Source organism: Sardina pilchardus, chromosome 3 (assembly GCF_963854185.1).
Source record: "Sardina pilchardus chromosome 3, fSarPil1.1, whole genome shotgun sequence".
NCBI classification, from domain to species: Eukaryota; Metazoa; Chordata; class Actinopteri; order Clupeiformes; family Clupeidae; genus Sardina; species Sardina pilchardus.
The window spans coordinates 13,430,897-13,449,372 of NC_084996.1; the positions used below are offsets into that span (position 1 = coordinate 13,430,897).

Below are 18,476 nucleotides of genomic sequence, written 5' to 3' on the forward strand. Positions count from 1 at the left end.
CTTTACAGGTGTGAGTGGCGTGACTGTAGTGACCCAGACGCCTCCTGTTCTCACCGTGAGGAAAGGACACACGGCCACGCTGCTCTGCAACCTGGGGACTGTGACGATCAACAATGCTCGGTGGTATAAACAGATTCCAGGAGAAACTCCACAGTACATGTTGAAGTTTTATCATGGCTGGAGTTTTGTATCTTATGGATCTGGCTTCTCAGCACCTAAATTTGATTCAAAACATTCCTCTCAGACTGACTACAGTTTGATCATTAACACTGTAGAGGTGGGAGACTCTGCTGTGTATTACTGTAACACATGGGACGGCAATACGTGCGTATCACAGTGATTCAGCCCATGACAAAAACCTCCTCACTGCTCACTTCTGCTTTTAGTCAGCAGCACTGGAGCACCAATGTGCAGTTGCTCTGAATGGTTCATAAAAGAGCATCAAAGAGAAGATCTATGAGAAATGTAAAAAAGTGTCAAAGACAAGTTCTATAATAAATATAAAAGAGATCAAGCCTTTTCATTCACTCATGGTGACCTAATAAAATGGCCAATAACATGTAGAGATGTATGACTTCACATGTGTTGTCCCCTCCATGCTATCATGACAGAAGACCTTTAACTTTCCTTTTTCTAAGTATTTTTAACTTTAAGCCTTTTACTGCAGTAGTGAGAGGAAGTTGTGTGGCAATATACGTTTATTTGATTCTCAGAGAGTTTGTTGAGGGAAGAACTCATTTACAATGAACTTCAGATCACATGGCCAACATTGACCTTTTACTACACAGTAGCAGAAGGGGAAGATGCATTACAATTCCTTACTGATAAAGAAATAACTAAATGAACAGCTCTGTTTCCCAGGACTGCAGCTATATTCTCTCATGTAGATCCAATTTCCTACGTTTTTAATTTGATTTTATAATAATCCAATAAACACCCAACTGCTGAAGATGTGTGATTTCCAGTAGGTTGAAATATCATCAAGGATTAATATCGATAAGACACAGCTAGTGATTGGCTGATGCCCCATCATCCCTCCCCCTCCCCAGCTGCTGGTCTCCTTATAGGAGGGTCCTGCAGTGTGTCCTCTCCTCACACTCCACCTCTGCTCATCTCTCTGCTGGACAGTAGGAGCCGTTCACTCCACACACTGACAACATGCTGGGGACACTCTGCACTCTCATCACGGCTCTGGCATGTAAGAGCCCACTGCAGGCTTTAGTGTGTGTCTGCTGTATGGGAGAGGGTGCATATGGCTGTTACATGTATGCTGTTGCTCTTTACAGGTGTGAGTGGCGTGACTGTAGTGACCCAGACGCCTCCTGTTCTCACCGTGAGGAAAGGACAGACGGCCACGCTGCTCTGCAACCTGGGGACTGTGACTACCAGTGCTGCTCGGTGGTATAAACAGATTCCAGGAGAAACTCCACAGTACATGTTGTATTTTTACCATCCTAACAGTTCTCCTACATATGGATCTGGTTTCTCGGCACCTAAATTTGATTCAAAACATTCCTCACAGTCTGACTACAGTTTGATCATTAACACTGTAGAGGTGGGAGACTCTGCTGTGTATTACTGTAAGACATATGACACCTCTGTTGATGAGTACGTATCACAGTGATTCAGCCCATGACAAAAACCTCCTCACTGTTCACACTCACTTCTGCTTTTAGTCAGCAGCACTGGAGCACCAATGTGCAGTTGCTCTGAATGGTTCATAAAAGAGCATCAAAGAGAAGTTCTATAATAAATATTAAAGAGTTCAAGCCTTTTCAGTCACCCATAATGGCCCTCTCCATGCTGCCATGGAAGAAGAACTTTAACTTTCTTTTCATCTTTCTCTTGTTACCTGTGTGCCTGTAAGCCTTGAGCTGCAGAGCTGAAATTAAGTGGTCTAGTAGTAGAATAAGTTTATCTGATTCTGATCATTCATAGAAGGGAGTACTAATTTACAATTCAGTTGAGATCACATGGCAAATAATTAACTTACAACACAGTAGAGGAAGTTGAGGGTACGTTGGAATGATAAATATATAAAATATGTAAAAAGTTGCAAAGACTACAACATACTGTATGAAACTATGTGTAAATTCCAGTCTGCAATTCCTTTCTGACAAACAAATAACTAAATGAACAGCTCTGTTTCCCAGGACTGCAGCTATTCTCTCATTGCACATGTGTCAGTTTCCTATAGGTTTTTTTTATTTGAACGATCTTCTTATATACAGTATCTTATATAAATCCATAAAACAGCCTTCTGAAGATGTGTGACTTACTGAAGGTTAACACAATATCATGGATTAATATCGATAAGACACAATGAGTGATTGGCTGATGCCCCATCATCCCTCCCCCTCCCCAGCTGCTGGTCTCCTTATAGGAGGGTCCTGCAGTGTGTCCTCTCCTCACACTCCACCTCTGCTCATCTCTCTGCTGGACAGTAGGAGCCGTTCACTCCACACACTGACAACATGCTGGGGACACTCTGCACTCTCATCACGGCTCTGGCATGTAAGAGCCCACTGCAGGCTTTAGTGTGTGTCTGCTGTATGGGAGAGGGTGTGTATGGCTGTTACATGTATGCTGTTGCTCTTTACAGGTGTGAGTGGCGTGACTGTAGTGACCCAGACGCCTCCTGTTCTCACCGTGAGGAAAGGACAGACGGCCACGCTGCTCTGCAACCTGGGGACTGTGACTGGCAATTATGCATGGTGGTATAAACAGATTCCAGGAGAAACTCCACAGTACATGTTGAGGTTTTATCACAGCTGGAGTTCTGTACAATATGGATCTGGCTTCTCAGCACCTAAATTTGATTAAAAACATTCCTCTCAGACTGACTACAGTTTGATCATTAACACTGTAGAGGTGGGAGACTCTGCTGTGTATTACTGTAAGACATATGACAACTCTGTTATTGAGTGGGTATCACAGTGATTCAGCCCATGACAAAAACCTCCTCACTGCTCACACACACTTCTGCTTTTAGTCAGCAGCACTGGAGCGCCAATGTGGAGTTGCTCTGAATGGTTTAGGAAAAAGTATCAAAGAGAAGTTCTATATCAAATAATAAAAAAAAAGGAATCAAGCCATTTTATTCACCAATAATGAGCTTATGAAATAAAAACATTTTTAGATATTTTTGACTTCACCTTTGTTTTCTCATGCTGCTGCCATGTCAGAATACCTTTAACTTTCCTTTTGCTATGTCTTTTCAACTTGAAGCATCATGCTGCAGTGCTGAAATTAAGTGCAGTAATCTAGTAGAATAAGTTTATTTGATTCTCACACAGTTCATGGAGGGAATAACTAATTTTCAATCAAGCTACAAGATCACATAAATTAACTGATACTGTACAGTAGAGGAAGGGCTAGGTACTTTGAACAATAGATCAAATACGTATAGGCTACAAAGTTACAAAGACTTGAACATTTTGTATGAAACTGTGTAAACTTCAGTCAGCAATTCCTTACTAACAAACAACTAACTAAATGAACAGCTCTGTTTCCCAGGAACGCAGCTATTCTCATTGCACATGTAGGTTCTGGCTGATTTATTTGATTCTCAGAGAGTTTGTTGAGTTAAGAACTCATTTAATGAAATTCAGATCACATGGCCAACATTGAACTTTTACTATATAGTAGCGGAAGGGGGAGATGCATTAAAATGTTAAATAGATCACATAAGTTGCAAAGACTTGGACACGCTGTATGAAATGTGTATGTGTAAACTTTGCTCTGCAATTCCTTACTGACAAAGAAATAACTTAATGAACAGCTCTGTTTCCCAGGACTGTAGCTATTCTCTCATTGTGCATGTAGATTCAGTTTCCTACATTTTTAATTTGAACTATATCTTCCTAGATATCTTATATCAATCCAATAAACACACAACTGCTGAACATGTGTGATTTCCAGTAAATTGACACATCATGGATTAATAGCCTTACGACACAGCTAGTGATTGGCTGATGCCCCATCCTCCCTCCCCCTCCCCAGCTGCTGGTCTCCTTATAGGAGGGTCCTGCAGTGTGTCCTCTCCTCACACTCCACCTCTGCTCATCTCTCTGCTGGACAGTAGGAGCCGTTCACTTCACACACTGACAACATGCTGGGGACACTCTGCACTCTCATCACGGCTCTGGCATGTAAGTTCATCTGATCTATAATCATAAAATGTCAATAACAGTACACAACGGCAACACAATCACATTCATTTTACACATTCTTCTCCACAGATATCAGATGTCAGAAAGTGGTAACCCAGACACCATTAACACTTTCTGTGAAAACCAGTGAGAAAGCAACCTTGAACTGTAACATTGCAAAAGATGAGAGCCAATATGTTTATTGGTATAAACAAATTCCTCTTGATGCTCCACAGTTTGTGTTAAAGTTCTATCACTCTCATAGTTCTCCAAATGCTTATGGAACTGGCTTCTCATCTGACCATGTCACATCTACAGCCTCATCAAACATAGAATATCAGTTACTCATCAGCAATGTAGCTGTGGAAGACTCAGCCACATATTACTGTGCTACATATGATACCTCTGCTAAGGAGTGGGTATCACAGTGGTTTCCACCATGACAAAAACCCATCCAGTGACATCAGTTCTGCTCATGGCACTTATCAAGATATCATGTCATTGGATATAAGGTTGGATATAAAGAAAACGAAGGATTTCATCTCTGATGTTGTGTGTGCTGTTTCTATTTGTGGAACCTGTGTAATGAGTGATGTGGGATTTTAATCCAAACCCTGGAGGGACTGTTTTGATCTTGAGAAAGTGGAGAAAGTGAAGGTCTGAGTAGAGCTGCTGTTTCAGTTCCACCTCTCAGTTCTGAAACTGGGGAGGTTTTTGTACGACGGAAGATATGAGATGAATCACTGTGGTATTCGGACAAGGCACCAAGCTGATTGTAACCGGTAAGTCAACTTTCCATTTCAAATTTACTGCGCTGTAAGTATTTGTAGATTTTTGTAAATGTTGCATCTTCAATAACTCACTTTCAATCTTTGTGAATTCTAACTGTGGAATTTATAATGAATAGAATTACATCAATGATGGTGTTTGTTTGTGAAAACCTCAGAAGAAGCTTTACGAAATGATCTTGCCCCATTTTATTCAATAATTTAGTATGATATCTACAACCTTTATTATTATTTTTTATGTCATTATTTTGTATGTTTCCTTCTGAATTTTCAGTAGTGATGATACATTTTTTTTTAATTTGATAATATATTTTTAGTAATAATGTAGGCCTATTAAATATATGACTAAAATTCATATTCATACGAAGTGTTATAAGCGATCATATGGCATACGTCAACGGAAGTCAATCAATATAAGATTATTTCTATTTTTCTACAAAGGTTAGTGCTATTTCCTTGAATACTAAAATTGACAGTGGCAAACATGTATGTTATTTATGCTGCTTTGATATGTTTGCAATGCTGCTGTTGATATGTGTGTTAAAAAAGTTTTTTTTTAATGAAACGTCAGTAAAAGTCTTTTTCCTCCTACTACTCCCCTCAGCTCTACTTACAGTATTATGTGGTTGAGAAATGTTGTAATGTGTGTGTGCTGTGTGTGTGTGTGTGTGTGTGTGTGTGTGTGTGTTTCAGACTCGGCACTGCCCGCTGCGTCTCTGACCCTCTTTCCTCCGTCCAGCGCGGAGCTGCAGGCCGACAGAGTCTCTGTGGTGTGTGTGGCAGAGGACCTGCCCACGGGCTTTGCTGAGGTCAGCTGGGCGGTCAGTGGGAACCCGGTCAGTAGCGGCATCAGCACCGGCTCCCCTCAGCAGCAGCCCAACAACAAGTTCCGGCTCAGCAGCCTCCTGACCATCCAGACGGCCGACTGGACCAGCGACAAAGACGTGTCCTGCCAGGTGGCCAGTGCCAGCTCCACAGCCTCCAAGAGCATCAAGCAGTCAGACTGCAGCAACTGAGGCCAGGGGGAACATGGCTCATTTTTACTCAACTTTTACAGAGAATACATGTATTTGCTAGATTAAATGTTCCTTTGAATATTCCATTATTTTGTTTCAATAAAGAGCATTTCATTAACTTTATTTGGTCTTTGACTCTAATGATCTTCCTACTTTCTACTGAAATTTTATCCATTTCATAGACAAAATGTATAAATAAAAGAAATACAATTTTTTTTAACCAAATTGCATTTGAGACAGCTATCATCAGTCCTACTGGGGATAATCATGGGGAAGTACAGTACGTGTTGTTTTTTCATTTCTATTTAGAGTTTGAAAATCTGGTGGTTTCTCTCTTCTCACATGATTGATCAAGGGGCACGCCACTCACAGTTACTACACCTGCTGGCAGGGTGGCTATGACGATGCTAACTAGTTGCAGCTACTGTAAGCCAAGTTACAGAACAAGGGGGTTCATTACAATGTCATGAAATATAGGTTTTATGTTAAAGTGACTTTTTGGAGCCAGTAAAAATACTTAGATACTGCACTGTGGTGTCTGAACTGCAGACATGTCATCCCCAAGTCCTCCTTCTTATCTCTGGGGACTTTAACCGCGCCTCCCTGTTTGCCACACCCCACATTCACACAGTATGCAAACTGCCTCACTAGACACAAAAGAACTTTAGACTTATTTTATGTAAGCATAAAGGACACATAGATCATTACGTCTCCTCCGTGAACAAACTGTCCGCCAAGAAATGTGTAAAGAAATGGTCTGCTGAGACCAGTATGGCATTCAGAGACTTGATACAACAGACTGAGAAGGTGTGGATAGTCTGACTGCCACCTGGCTACGTGGATCACCGACTACCTCACTAACAGACTGCAGTACGTGAGACTACGTGGCTTTGAGTCAGATGTGGTAGTCTCTGGAGCACAGGGGTCCCACAAGGTACATCATTCTCCCCCTTTCTCTTCACACTGTACACATCAGACTTCAGATGCAACAGACAGCTGTCACCTCCAGAAGTTCTCAGATGACACAGCCATTGTCAGGGAATGATCTGGAATATAGGGAGGGAGGTCGTCACCATCTTTGTCGAGTGGTGTGGAGGAAACTACCTTCGGATGAACGCCAGTAAGACTAGATGACGACCAGTAAAGAGACTGTGAGTGTGTTGAGCTGTTCATATAGTATGTTAAGGTTCAGTGATCTGCGGGATGATCCAATCATGACTTATGTCTAGTGTCATGGCAGACAGACAGATTTAGCTTAGAAATATATTATGTATTTTATTGAGTTCATGATATCACGCCCCCTAATGGTGTTCCCAGGGCCTAAGGAATAAAATACTTTCAAACCTCCAGTCACCTTGGGTGCACTATATTGCCACCATGTGGCAGTACTGCTGTATAACAGTTAGTTCACCTGAAACTTTCCTTTCCCCAGATGAAAAGAATATATTTTCCACTTATCACAAAAGGATAGTTCTGTCACTCTGTATTAATACCAATGTATTGGGAATATGATGTTACTGGGAGTACTGACATTAGTCCCTATACTTGTATCCGTATAGTGTAAGTAGAGAGAGGATATAGGGCATGTGCAAGAGGCCAGTTAGCTACACTGTTTCAGTGTTTAATATTAGGATTCCTAATATTAGAATATATTTCATTTATAAAAGTATAACTGTCACAGCTACACAATGTGGAGAACATGGGGGAATATACTGTGAACAGTAAATGTAAGTCAGAGGCGTTCAACCTGACTGAAGTCCTACCTGAAGGCATATGCCATAAAGCATAAGAAAAGGGGGGAAGCTGCTTTTTATAATTTAAAAAAGTATCTCAGCCTACACTTTTTACTGAGTATCAATATCACCAAAGAGATGCTTCAGAAGACTAAGGTATTTCGAAATTAAACGGTATAACGGTATGAGTTGTGTTGTGAAAACAACATTTCTGAGTAAAGACACATGGTGGCAGTATAGAGCCTTTCTTTTGGTCTTTTGATTCTTTTGGTCGCCTTGGAATTCTCAAATATAAAAAAGGGAAGTGAATTATCATTTTATACAACATTTTGTGAAATCGTCAACCCTACAGCACTTACTATAATACAAACATTGTTATTATGAAGTGAAGGCAATGTCAGATGTGTAAATAGTTTAATTCCAAAATATTCCATATTTTGACCAAAGGAGAGAAAGTTAAGGACACATTTAGAAAATGAAGTAAGTTAGTGACTCAGCAGAGTGTGAAGCGTGTGTGTCCTCCTCCCACCAGCACTAGTCAGGCTGCTCCAGCTCCTCTCACAGTCTACCCAGCTCACTCAGGATACACCTGCTGGCCTCGGCTCTCTATTTCTGACTATGCAAATACTGAAACCCCTCTTTACGATTCCTCATATGCAGTCAGCCATGACAGTGAACTCCATTTCTTTCCTCTCAGCATCTGAAAAGTATCATATAACGAGAGTCATTAATGGATGATCTTTTATTTAAATGGATACATTTGTTTAAATTAAAAGAACATTTCTAATGATCACATCACCATTGCCCCCGGGTAAAACAACAAACAAATAGTTGATAAATAATCAGGAGTAGACAGGTCTCAGATATAAATGTATAAATAAGTAAAACAACTACATTTACCCTGACTGAACATCCCGCACTAATGTACATGATGTGATGTGTGTTTGCCACAAGTTTACTTTCAGTCTGGATGACTTACAGTAAGTGCTATATCATATGATGAAATGATACATTATGATACATTATGGGAGAAAATGTGGTGCTACTACACAGAGTTGGTCATCTCACCTGACCAGACAACCATGTAAAACATTTTCATAACCAAAAATAGCTGTTGGTGAAACTGTTTCTGAATCCCCAAATGAATTGATGAAACTGACTTGAATAATAAATAGCGCTACGATTGATGTGGATGTTTTGAGAAACATTCCATTGCTCCATTGCATATTATTTCTGGTATCTGGTCATTCTAAACTAGTAGACAAGCTGGGGTTATACTGTACAATTGTATTGGATTTTTAAGAGACTAATCCTGATTGGTTGATTTCTGAGCGCTGGTCTCCTTATAGGAGGGTCCTGCAGTGTGTCCTCTCCTCACACTCCACCTCTGCTCATCTCTCTGCTGGACAGTAGGAGCCGTTCACTCCACACACTGACAACATGCTGGGGACACTCTGCACTCTCATCACGGCTCTGGCATGTAAGAGCCCACTGCAGGCTTTAGTGTGTGTCTGCTGTATGGGAGAGGGTGCATATGGCTGTTACATGTATGCTGTTGCTCTTTACAGGTGTGAGTGGCGTGACTGTTGTGACCCAGACGCCTCCTGTTCTCACCGTGAGGAAAGGACAGACGGCCACGCTGCTCTGCAACCTGGGGACTGTGACTAACTATGAAATTGTGTGGTATAAACAGATTCCAGGAGAAACTCCACAGTTAATGTTGAGGTATCATCACAGTTACAGTTCTCCTACATATGGATCTGGCTTCTCAGCACCTAAATTTGATTCAAAACATTCGTCTCAGACTGACTACAGTTTGATCATTAACACTGTAGAGGTGGGAGACTCTGCTGTGTATTACTGTCAGACACATGACGGCTCTGTTAGTGAGTGGGTATCACAGTGATTCAGCCCATGACAAAAACCTCCTCACTGTTCACACTCACTTCTGCTTTTAGTCAGCAGCACTGGAGCACCAATGTGGAGTTGCTCTGAATGGTTCATAAAAGAGCATCAAAGAGAAGTTCTATAATAAATATTAAAGAGATCAAGCCTTTTCAGTCACCCAACGGCCCAATAAAAAGGCCAATCAAATATAGAGATTTATGACTGCGCCTTTGTTTTCCTCTCCATGCTGCCATGGAAGATGAATTTTATCTTTCTTTTCATCTTTCTCTTGTTACCTGTGTGCCTGTAAACCTTGTGCTGCAGAGCTGAAATTAAGTGGTCTAGTAGTAGAATAAGTTAATCTGATTCTGATCATTCATAGAAGGGAGTACTAATTTGCAACTAAGTTGAGATCACATGGCAAATAATTAACTTACAACTCTGTAGAGGAAGGGGAGGGTACGTTGGAATAATAAATATATAAAATATGTAAAAAGTTGCAAAGACTACAACATGCTGTATGAAACGACAGTATATGTGTAAATTTCAGTCTGCAATTCCTTTCTGACAAACAAATAACTAAATGAACAGCTCTGTTTCCCAGGACTGCAGCTATTCTCTCATTGCACATGTGTCAGTTTCCTATAGGCTATTTTTTATTTGAACGATCTTCTTATATACAGTATCTTATATAAATCCAAAAAACAGCCAACTTCTGAAGATGTGTGACTTACTGAAGGTTAACACAATATCATGGATTAATTGCCATAAGACACAACTAGTGATTGGTTGATGCCCCATCATCCCTCCCCCTCCCCAGCTGCTGGTCTCCTTATAGGAGGGTCCTGCAGTGTGTCCTCTCCTCACACTCCACCTCTGCTCATCTCTCTGCTGGACAGTAGGAGCCATTCACTCCACACACTGACAACATGCTGGGGACACTCTGCACTCTCATCACGGCTCTGGCATGTAAGAGCCCACTGCAGGCTTTAGTGTGTGTCTGCTGTATGGGAGAGGGTGCATATGGCTGTTACATGTATGCTGTTGCTCTTTACAGGTGTGAGTGGCGTGACTGTAGTGACCCAGACGCCTCCTGTTCTCACCGTGAGGAAAGGACACACGGCCACGCTGCTCTGCAACCTGGGGACTGTGACAGACTAGTGCTCGCTGGTATAAACAGATTCCAGGAGAAACTCCACAGTACATGTTGAAGTATCATCACAGTTCTCCTACATATGGATCTGGCTTCTCAGCACCTAAATTTGATTCAAAACATTCCTCTCAGTCTGACTACAGTTTGATCATTAACACTGTAGAGGTGGGAGACTCTGCTGTGTATTACTGTAACACACGGGACAGCTCTGTTAATGAGTATGTATCACAGTGATTCAGCCCATGACAAAAACCTCCTCACTGTTCACACTCACTTCTGCTTTTAGTCGGCAGCACTGGAGCACCAATGTGCAGTTGCTCTTGTCTAAAGGGTTCATAAAAGAGCATCAACGAGAAGCTAAAATATATAAAATAAATCGAGCCTTTTCATTCACCCATAATGGCCTAATAAAATGGCAAATAAAATGTAGAGATGAATGACTTGACCTTGTTTTCTTCACCATGCTGCCCTGGAAGAAGAACTCTAACTTTCTTTTTTCCTTTCTCTTATGCCTGTTAACCTTGTGCTGCAGAGCTGATATGAAGTAGTCTAGTAGTAGAATAAGATTATTCAATTCAGAGAGTTCATCGAGGAAAGCACTCATTGACAATGAGGCTAAGACCATATGGCCAACAATGAACTAATACTTCACAGTAGTGGAAGGGGAAGGTGCATTGAAATATAAAATAGATTTAAAAAAAAAGTATATAATAAGTTGCAAAGACTTGGACACACTGTATAAAAATATGTGTGAACTTAAGTCTGCAATTCCAACTAAAGAACTCGATTAGCACTACTGTTTCCCAGGGCTCTGCCTGCAATCCTCTCATTGCATATTACAATAAGTGGGTTCAATTTCCAGGGGGCGCTGTGGCGCAACAGGCTACAGCGCTCGTGCCATGTACGGGTCTGAGTGCCCATGGGGACCCACGTTCGAATCCGGCCTGCGGTCATTTCCCAATCCCACCCTATCTCTCTCTCCCACTTACTTCCTGTCTCTCTCCACTGTCCTATACAAATAAAGGCAAAAAGACCAAAAAATATACTTAAAAAAAAAAAAAAAAGTAGGTTCAATTTCCTACAGTAGGTTTTTAATTTGAATTCCAATTTCCAGTAGGTTGAATCAGTATCGTGGATTAATATCCATCAGACACAATATGTGATTGGCTGATGCCCCATCATCCCTAAACTTCAGTCTGGATTTCCTTACTGACAAACAAATTACTAAACAAACAGCTCTGTTTCCCAGGGCTGCAAATCTCATTGTAAAGTGCACCTACTGTAGGTTCAGTTTCCTACATTGATATCTTAAGTCTTATATCAATCTAAGAAACACCCACTGAAGAAGTCTGATTTCCAGTATCATGTTAATAGCCATAAGACACTATTAGTGATTGGCTGATGCCCCATCCTCCCTCCCCCTCCCCAGCTGCTGGTCTCCTTATAGGAGGGTCCTGCAGTGTGTCCTCTCCTCACACTCCACCTCTGCTCATCTCTCTGCTGGACAGTAGGAACCGTTCACTCCACACACTGACAACATGCTGGGGACACTCTGCACTCTCATCACGGCTCTGGCATGTAAGAGCCCACTGCAGGCTTTAGTGTGTGTCTGCTGTATGGGAGAGGGTGCATATGGCTGTTACATGTATGCTGTTGCTCTTTACAGGTGTGAGTGGCGTGACTGTAGTGACCCAGACGCCTCCTGTTCTCACCGTGAGGAAAGGACTCACGGCCACGCTGCTCTGCAACCTGGGAACTGTGACTAACAGTGGTGTTCGGTGGTATAAACAGATTCCAGGAGCAACTCCACAGTTTGTGTTGTATTTTTACCATCCTAACAGTTCTCCTACATATGGATCTGGCTTCTCGGCACCTAAATTTGATTCAAAACATTCCTCACAGTCTGACTACAGTTTGATCATTAACACTGTAGAGGTGGGAGACTCTGCTGTGTTTTACTGTAAGACATATGACAGCTCTGTTAATGAGTGGGTATCACAGTGATTCAGCCCATGACAAAAACCTCCTCACTGCTCACACTCACTTCTGCTTTTAGTCAGCAGCACTGGGGCACCAATGTGCAGTTGCTCTGAATACTTCATAAAAGAGCATCAAAGAGAAGTTCTATAATAAGTATTAAAGAGATCAAGCCTTTTCAGTCACCCATAACGGCCCAATGAAATAGCCAATCAAATATAGAGATTTATGACTGCGCCTTTGTTTTCCTCTCCATGCTGCCATGGAAGAAGAACTTTAACTTTCTTTTCATCTTTCTCTTGTTACCTGTGTGCCTGTAAACCTTGTGCTGCAGAGCTGAAATTACAGTAAGTAGTCTAGTAGTAGAATACGTTTATTTGATTCTGATCATTCATAGAGGGGAGTACTAATTTACAACTAAGTTGAGATCACATGGCAAAATATAGCTGCAAGCAGCAATGTGGGGGCCAAGCTTTGGAAATTTGGAAAGACAACCCCTTCCCCTCCCCCCCTCCCCCCGTGACCACCATAGAGGAGTATTTGTGTGCTTGTGTCTGGGTTTGAGAGAGAGAGAGATGAAAGCATTACTGAAAAATGAGCTGACTTCCTGTGATTATAGCGCCCCCTAGTGGTCAAAAGACATGACATGGTAGAGTGGGAGTGTGCAAATGGAACCCCCCCCCCCCACGACCACCATAGAGGAGGGTGTGTGTGCTTGTGTCTGGGTTTGAGAGAGAGAGAGATGAAAGCATTACTGAAAAATGAGCTGACTTCCTGTGATTATAGCGCCCCCTAGTGGTCAAAAGACATGACATGGTAGAGTGGGCGTGTGCAAATGGAACTCCCCCCCACGACCACCATAGAGGAGGGTTTGTGTGCTTGTGTCTGGGTTTGAGAGAGAGAGAGATGAAAGAATTATTGAAAAATGAGCTGACTTCCTGTGATTATAGCGCCCCCCCTAGTGGTCAAAAGACATGACATGTGTTGTGCCTTCTCAGGATGGTGTCTTGAGTCTATATACCAAGTTTGGTTTTGATACTTGAAACCGTTGCTGAGATATGAGCCTACTTCCTGTGATTATAGCGCCCCCCTAGTAGTCAAAAGACATGACATGGCAGAGTGGGCGGGTGCAAATGGAACCCCCCCCCACGACCACCATAGAGGAGGATGTGTTTGTTTGTGTTACATTAATGTTGAAATATGAGCCTACTTTCTTTGAATACAGCACCACATAGTGGTCAAAATTTGCCAAATTTATTGAGACTCCTCTTCATTGGGTCCTGAGCCCATGTACTAAGTTTGGTCTTGATACGTGAAAGCCTTGCTGAGATATAGGTTCTCTTCCTGTGTGGCGGCTTCGCCGCCAATTTGGATTGGCTGTTACAGGCGAGCACTTCCCTCAATTGTTCCACAAAACAATGCGATTATAGGTCATGGTATGAAGATGGTGTGTGCAAATTTTGGTGAGTATTGGATGAAATATGTGACCTGTGAATCCTTTTGAAAGTTTTGACCTTGGTCTGTTGGTGGCGCTACAGCCTGAATGGTAAAGTCTTGTTAATAGGTGGGTGGGGTCATTACTTTTGCCTTAATCAACTGAGCAAGTTTCAGCTTGATAGGTCAAAGCATTGTAGAGCTACTTGCATTATTGTTGTTGAAAAATGTATACATTTTGACCTGTTGGTGGCGCTGGAGTTTTGGGGTCTGGCGTCTGTAAATTGGGGAAAGTGGTCATTGGCCATAGAGGAATATGTGTATTAAATTTCAGAACTTTTTACTCTATGGTTCTAAGGCTTCCATAGAGATATAGGTTTAATGTCTGTGTGGCGGCTTCGCCGCCAATTTTGATTGGCTGTTAAGGGAAATAATTTTGTCAATTCTTCCAGAAAGCAATGCAATAAGAAGGCATGGTCTAAAGATGGTGTGTGCAAATTTTGGTGAGAATCGGATGAAATTTGTGACCTGTGAAACCTTTTGAAAGTTTTGACCTTGGTCTGTTGGTGGCGCTACAGCGTTCATGGAAAAGTCTTGTTAATTGGTGGGTGGGGCTATACCTTTTGCGTTAATACACTGAGCAAGTTTCAGCTGGATAGGTCAAAGCATTTCAGAGATATTTGCATTAATGTTGTTGAAAAATTGATGAATTTTGACCTGTTGGTGGCGCTAGAGGTTTGAGGTCTGGAGTCTGTAAATTGGTGAAAGTGCTTAGAGTTGTGAGTAGAATAAGTGTGCCAAATTTCACAACTTTTTACTGTATGGATCTATGGGCTGCCATAGACTTCCATTGGAGAAGAATAATAATAGGAAAAGGTACAATCACTATGGGTGCTTCGCAGCTTCGCTGCTTGGCCCCCAATAATTAACTTACAACACAGTAGAGGAAGGGGAGGGTACGTTGGAATAATAAATATATAAAATATGTAAAAAGTTGCAAAGACTACAACATACTGGATGAAACTATGTGTACATTTCAGTCTGCAATTCCTTTCTGACAAACAAATAACTAAATGAACAGCTCTGTTTCCCAGGACTGCAGCTATTCTCTCATTGCAAATGTGTCAGTTTCCTATGGGCTATTTTTATTTGAACAATCTTCTTATATACAGTATCTTATATAAATCCAAAAAACAGCCAACTTCTGAAGATGTGTGACTTACTGACGGTTGACACAATATCATGGATTAATATCCATATGACACGATTAGTGATTGGCTGATGCCCCATAATCCCTCCCCCTCCCCAGCTGCTGGTCTCCTTATAGGAGGGTCCTGCAGTGTGTCCTCTCCTCACACTCCACCTCTGCTCATCTCTCTGCTGGACAGTAGGAGCCGTTCACTCCACACACTGACAACATGCTGGGGACACTCTGCACTCTCATCACGGCTCTGGCATGTAAGTTCATTTTATCTATACATGATGAAATATCAATGACAATATACAATGTACAATGAAGACAGACAAACACCAACAAAAAAACATTCACATTCATTTTTCACATTCTTCTCCACAGATATCAGCTGTCAGAAAGTGGTAACCCAGACACCATTAACACTGTCTGTGAAAACAAGTGAGAAAGCAACCTTGAACTGTAACGTTGCTGAAGATTATGACTATGTTTCTTGGTACAAACAGATTCCTCTTGATGCTCCCCAGTTTGTGTTAAGGTTCTACCACTCTCATAGTTCTCCAGATGCTTATGGAACTGGCTTCTCATCTGACCATGTCACATCTACAGCTTCATCAAGCATAGACTATCAGTTACTCATCAGCAATGTAGTTGTGGAAGACTCAGCCACATATTACTGTGCTAAACGTGACAAGACCACTCAGGAGTGGGTATCACAGTGGTTTCCACCATGACAAAAACCCACCCAGTGACATCAGTTCAGCTCATGGCACTTATCAAGACATCATGTCATTGGATATAAAGGTTGGGAAAAAAGAAAACAAAGGATTTAATTTCTGAAATGTTGTGCTGTTTCTATTTGTGGAACCTGTGTAATGTGTGATGTGGGATTTTTATCCAAACCCTGGAGGGACTGTTGTGATCTTGAGGAAGTGGAGAAAGTGAAGGTCTGAGGAGAGCTGCTGTTTCAGTTCCACCTCTCAGTTCTGAAACTGGGGAGGTTTTTGTACGACGGAAGATATGAGATGAATCATTGTGGTATTCGGACAAGGCACCAAGCTGATTGTAACCGGTAAGTCAACTTTCCATTTCAAATTTACTGCGCTATAAGCATTTGTAGATTGTTGTAAATGTTGCATCTTCAATAACTCACTTTCAATCTTTGTGAATTCTAACTGTGGAATTTATAACTAATAGAATTACACCAGTGATGCTGTATGTTTGTAAAAACCTCGGAAGAAGCTTTAAGAAATTATCCTGTCCCATTTTATTCAATAATTTCGTCAGCATTGATATCTACAACCTTTATTATTATTTTAACTATTATTTTCCTCAATATTGTTATGAATTTTCAGTCATGGGAAATTATTATTCTTTTCTAATGAACTTCATATTATTTGATAGATTGAACGTCTTTATGAATTTAACAATTGGCCATTGGTGACAACCTCTTATTTGACTTAAGTTCATATAAAGTGTTCAATTTAATTTGCAATACTGTACAATCATTAGTTGTTTATAATATAGAAGTGTATAGAAGTAAAATAGATCATATGTCAACGGAAGTCAATCAATATAAGATGAGTATTTCTATTTTTCTGCCAAGGGTAGTGCTATTTTCATGAATAATAATAATGACAGTGGCAGGCATGTATCTTATTTGTGCTGTTTTGATATATTTGAGATGCTGCTCTTGAGATATGTGGTAAAAGGTGATTTTTTAGATTGTTTTAATTTTCTTTTTATGAGATGCCAGTAAAAGTTTTTTTCTCCTGCTGCAGTACATCCCTCAGCTCTACTTGTTATGTGTTTGACATGTCGTTATGTGTGTGTAAGAGATAAATGTTGTTATGTGCGTGAGAGACGTTGTTTGTGTGTGTGTGTGTGTGTGTGTGTGTGTGTGTGTGTGTGTGTGTTATGTCCACTGCTGCTGATCTCTGCTGTGTGTACTGTGTGTGCTGTGTGTGTGTGTGTGTGTGTGTGTGTGTGTGTTTGTGTGTGTGTGTGTGTGTGTGTGTGTGTGTGTGTGTGTGTGTGTGTGTGTGTTTCAGACTCGGCGCTGCCCGCTGCGTCTCTGACCCTCTTTCCTCCGTCCAGCGCGGAGCTGCAGGCCGACAGAGTCTCTGTGGTGTGTGTGGCAGAGGACCTGCCCACGGGCTTTGCTGAGGTCAGCTGGGCGGTCAGTGGGAACCCGGTCAGCAGCGGCATCAGCACCGGCTCCCCTCAGCAGCAGCCCAACAACAAGTTCCGGCTCAGCAGCCTCCTGACCATCCAGACGGCCGACTGGACCAGCGACAAAGACGTGTCCTGCCAGGTGGCCAGTGCCAGCTCCACAGCCTCCAAGAGCATCAAGCAGTCAGACTGCAGCAACTGAGGCCAGGGGGAAATGGCACATTATTTAGATATGTTATACCCTAGCTAATTTTACTAGAATGTATCTGGTTGAATAAATGTGTCTGGTTGAAGTCTTTTCTGAGTTATTACATGTAAGAGCTGTAAAGATTCTAAACTATTTTAGACAATATATATATTGCATTTGCAAGATTACAATTCTTACTTCATCATTTTGTTTCAAATAAAGAGCATATTATTAAGTTTGTCACAGTGTTTGATTGTAATGGTTATCCTACTTTTACTGAAATGATGTGCATTTCATAGACAAAATGTATAAATTATTATTTTCAGAAATGTTAAACCAAATGACATTTGAGATGTCATTTCCTCACATCTCTGTCTCATCAGTCCTACCAAAGATCGTATAGTTACTAAGATGAATCATAAAGGGGTTTTTCAATGGAATGAAATGGTACCACTTCCGCCTCCTAAAGGGGCGTGATCAGTGACGAGATAATCGGTTTAGAACGGTGTAGAATCAGCAGAAGCAGGTGCCGTTGATAACAGGTTTATTTCTCCCATAGAAATGCTCCCGTTTGCCTCCTAAATGGGAGTGGCAGTTGCGTCACAATGAAACCAGAATTTACCATCATTATGAATCGTCTCGCTTTATAAACCGTCTCTGGTCCTACTCATCATGGGGAAGTACCTGATGTTTCTATTTGGAGTCCTATGAAAATCTGGTGGTTTCTCTTTTTCACACATGATTGATCAAGGGGCACGCTTCTCACAGTTAGTACACCTGCAGGTG

At 41.5% G+C, this 18,476-nt stretch overlaps 2 pseudogenes; both read left to right on the plus strand.

Annotated features, from left to right (window-relative positions):
- Window positions 1-1,143: 1,143 nt before the first annotated feature.
- LOC134076744 (immunoglobulin lambda-1 light chain-like) lies at window positions 1,144-6,078 on the plus strand (annotated as a pseudogene).
- Window positions 6,079-12,266: 6,188 nt separating this feature from the next.
- LOC134076746 (immunoglobulin lambda-1 light chain-like) lies at window positions 12,267-17,938 on the plus strand (annotated as a pseudogene).
- The last annotated feature ends 538 nt before the right edge of the window (window positions 17,939-18,476 follow it).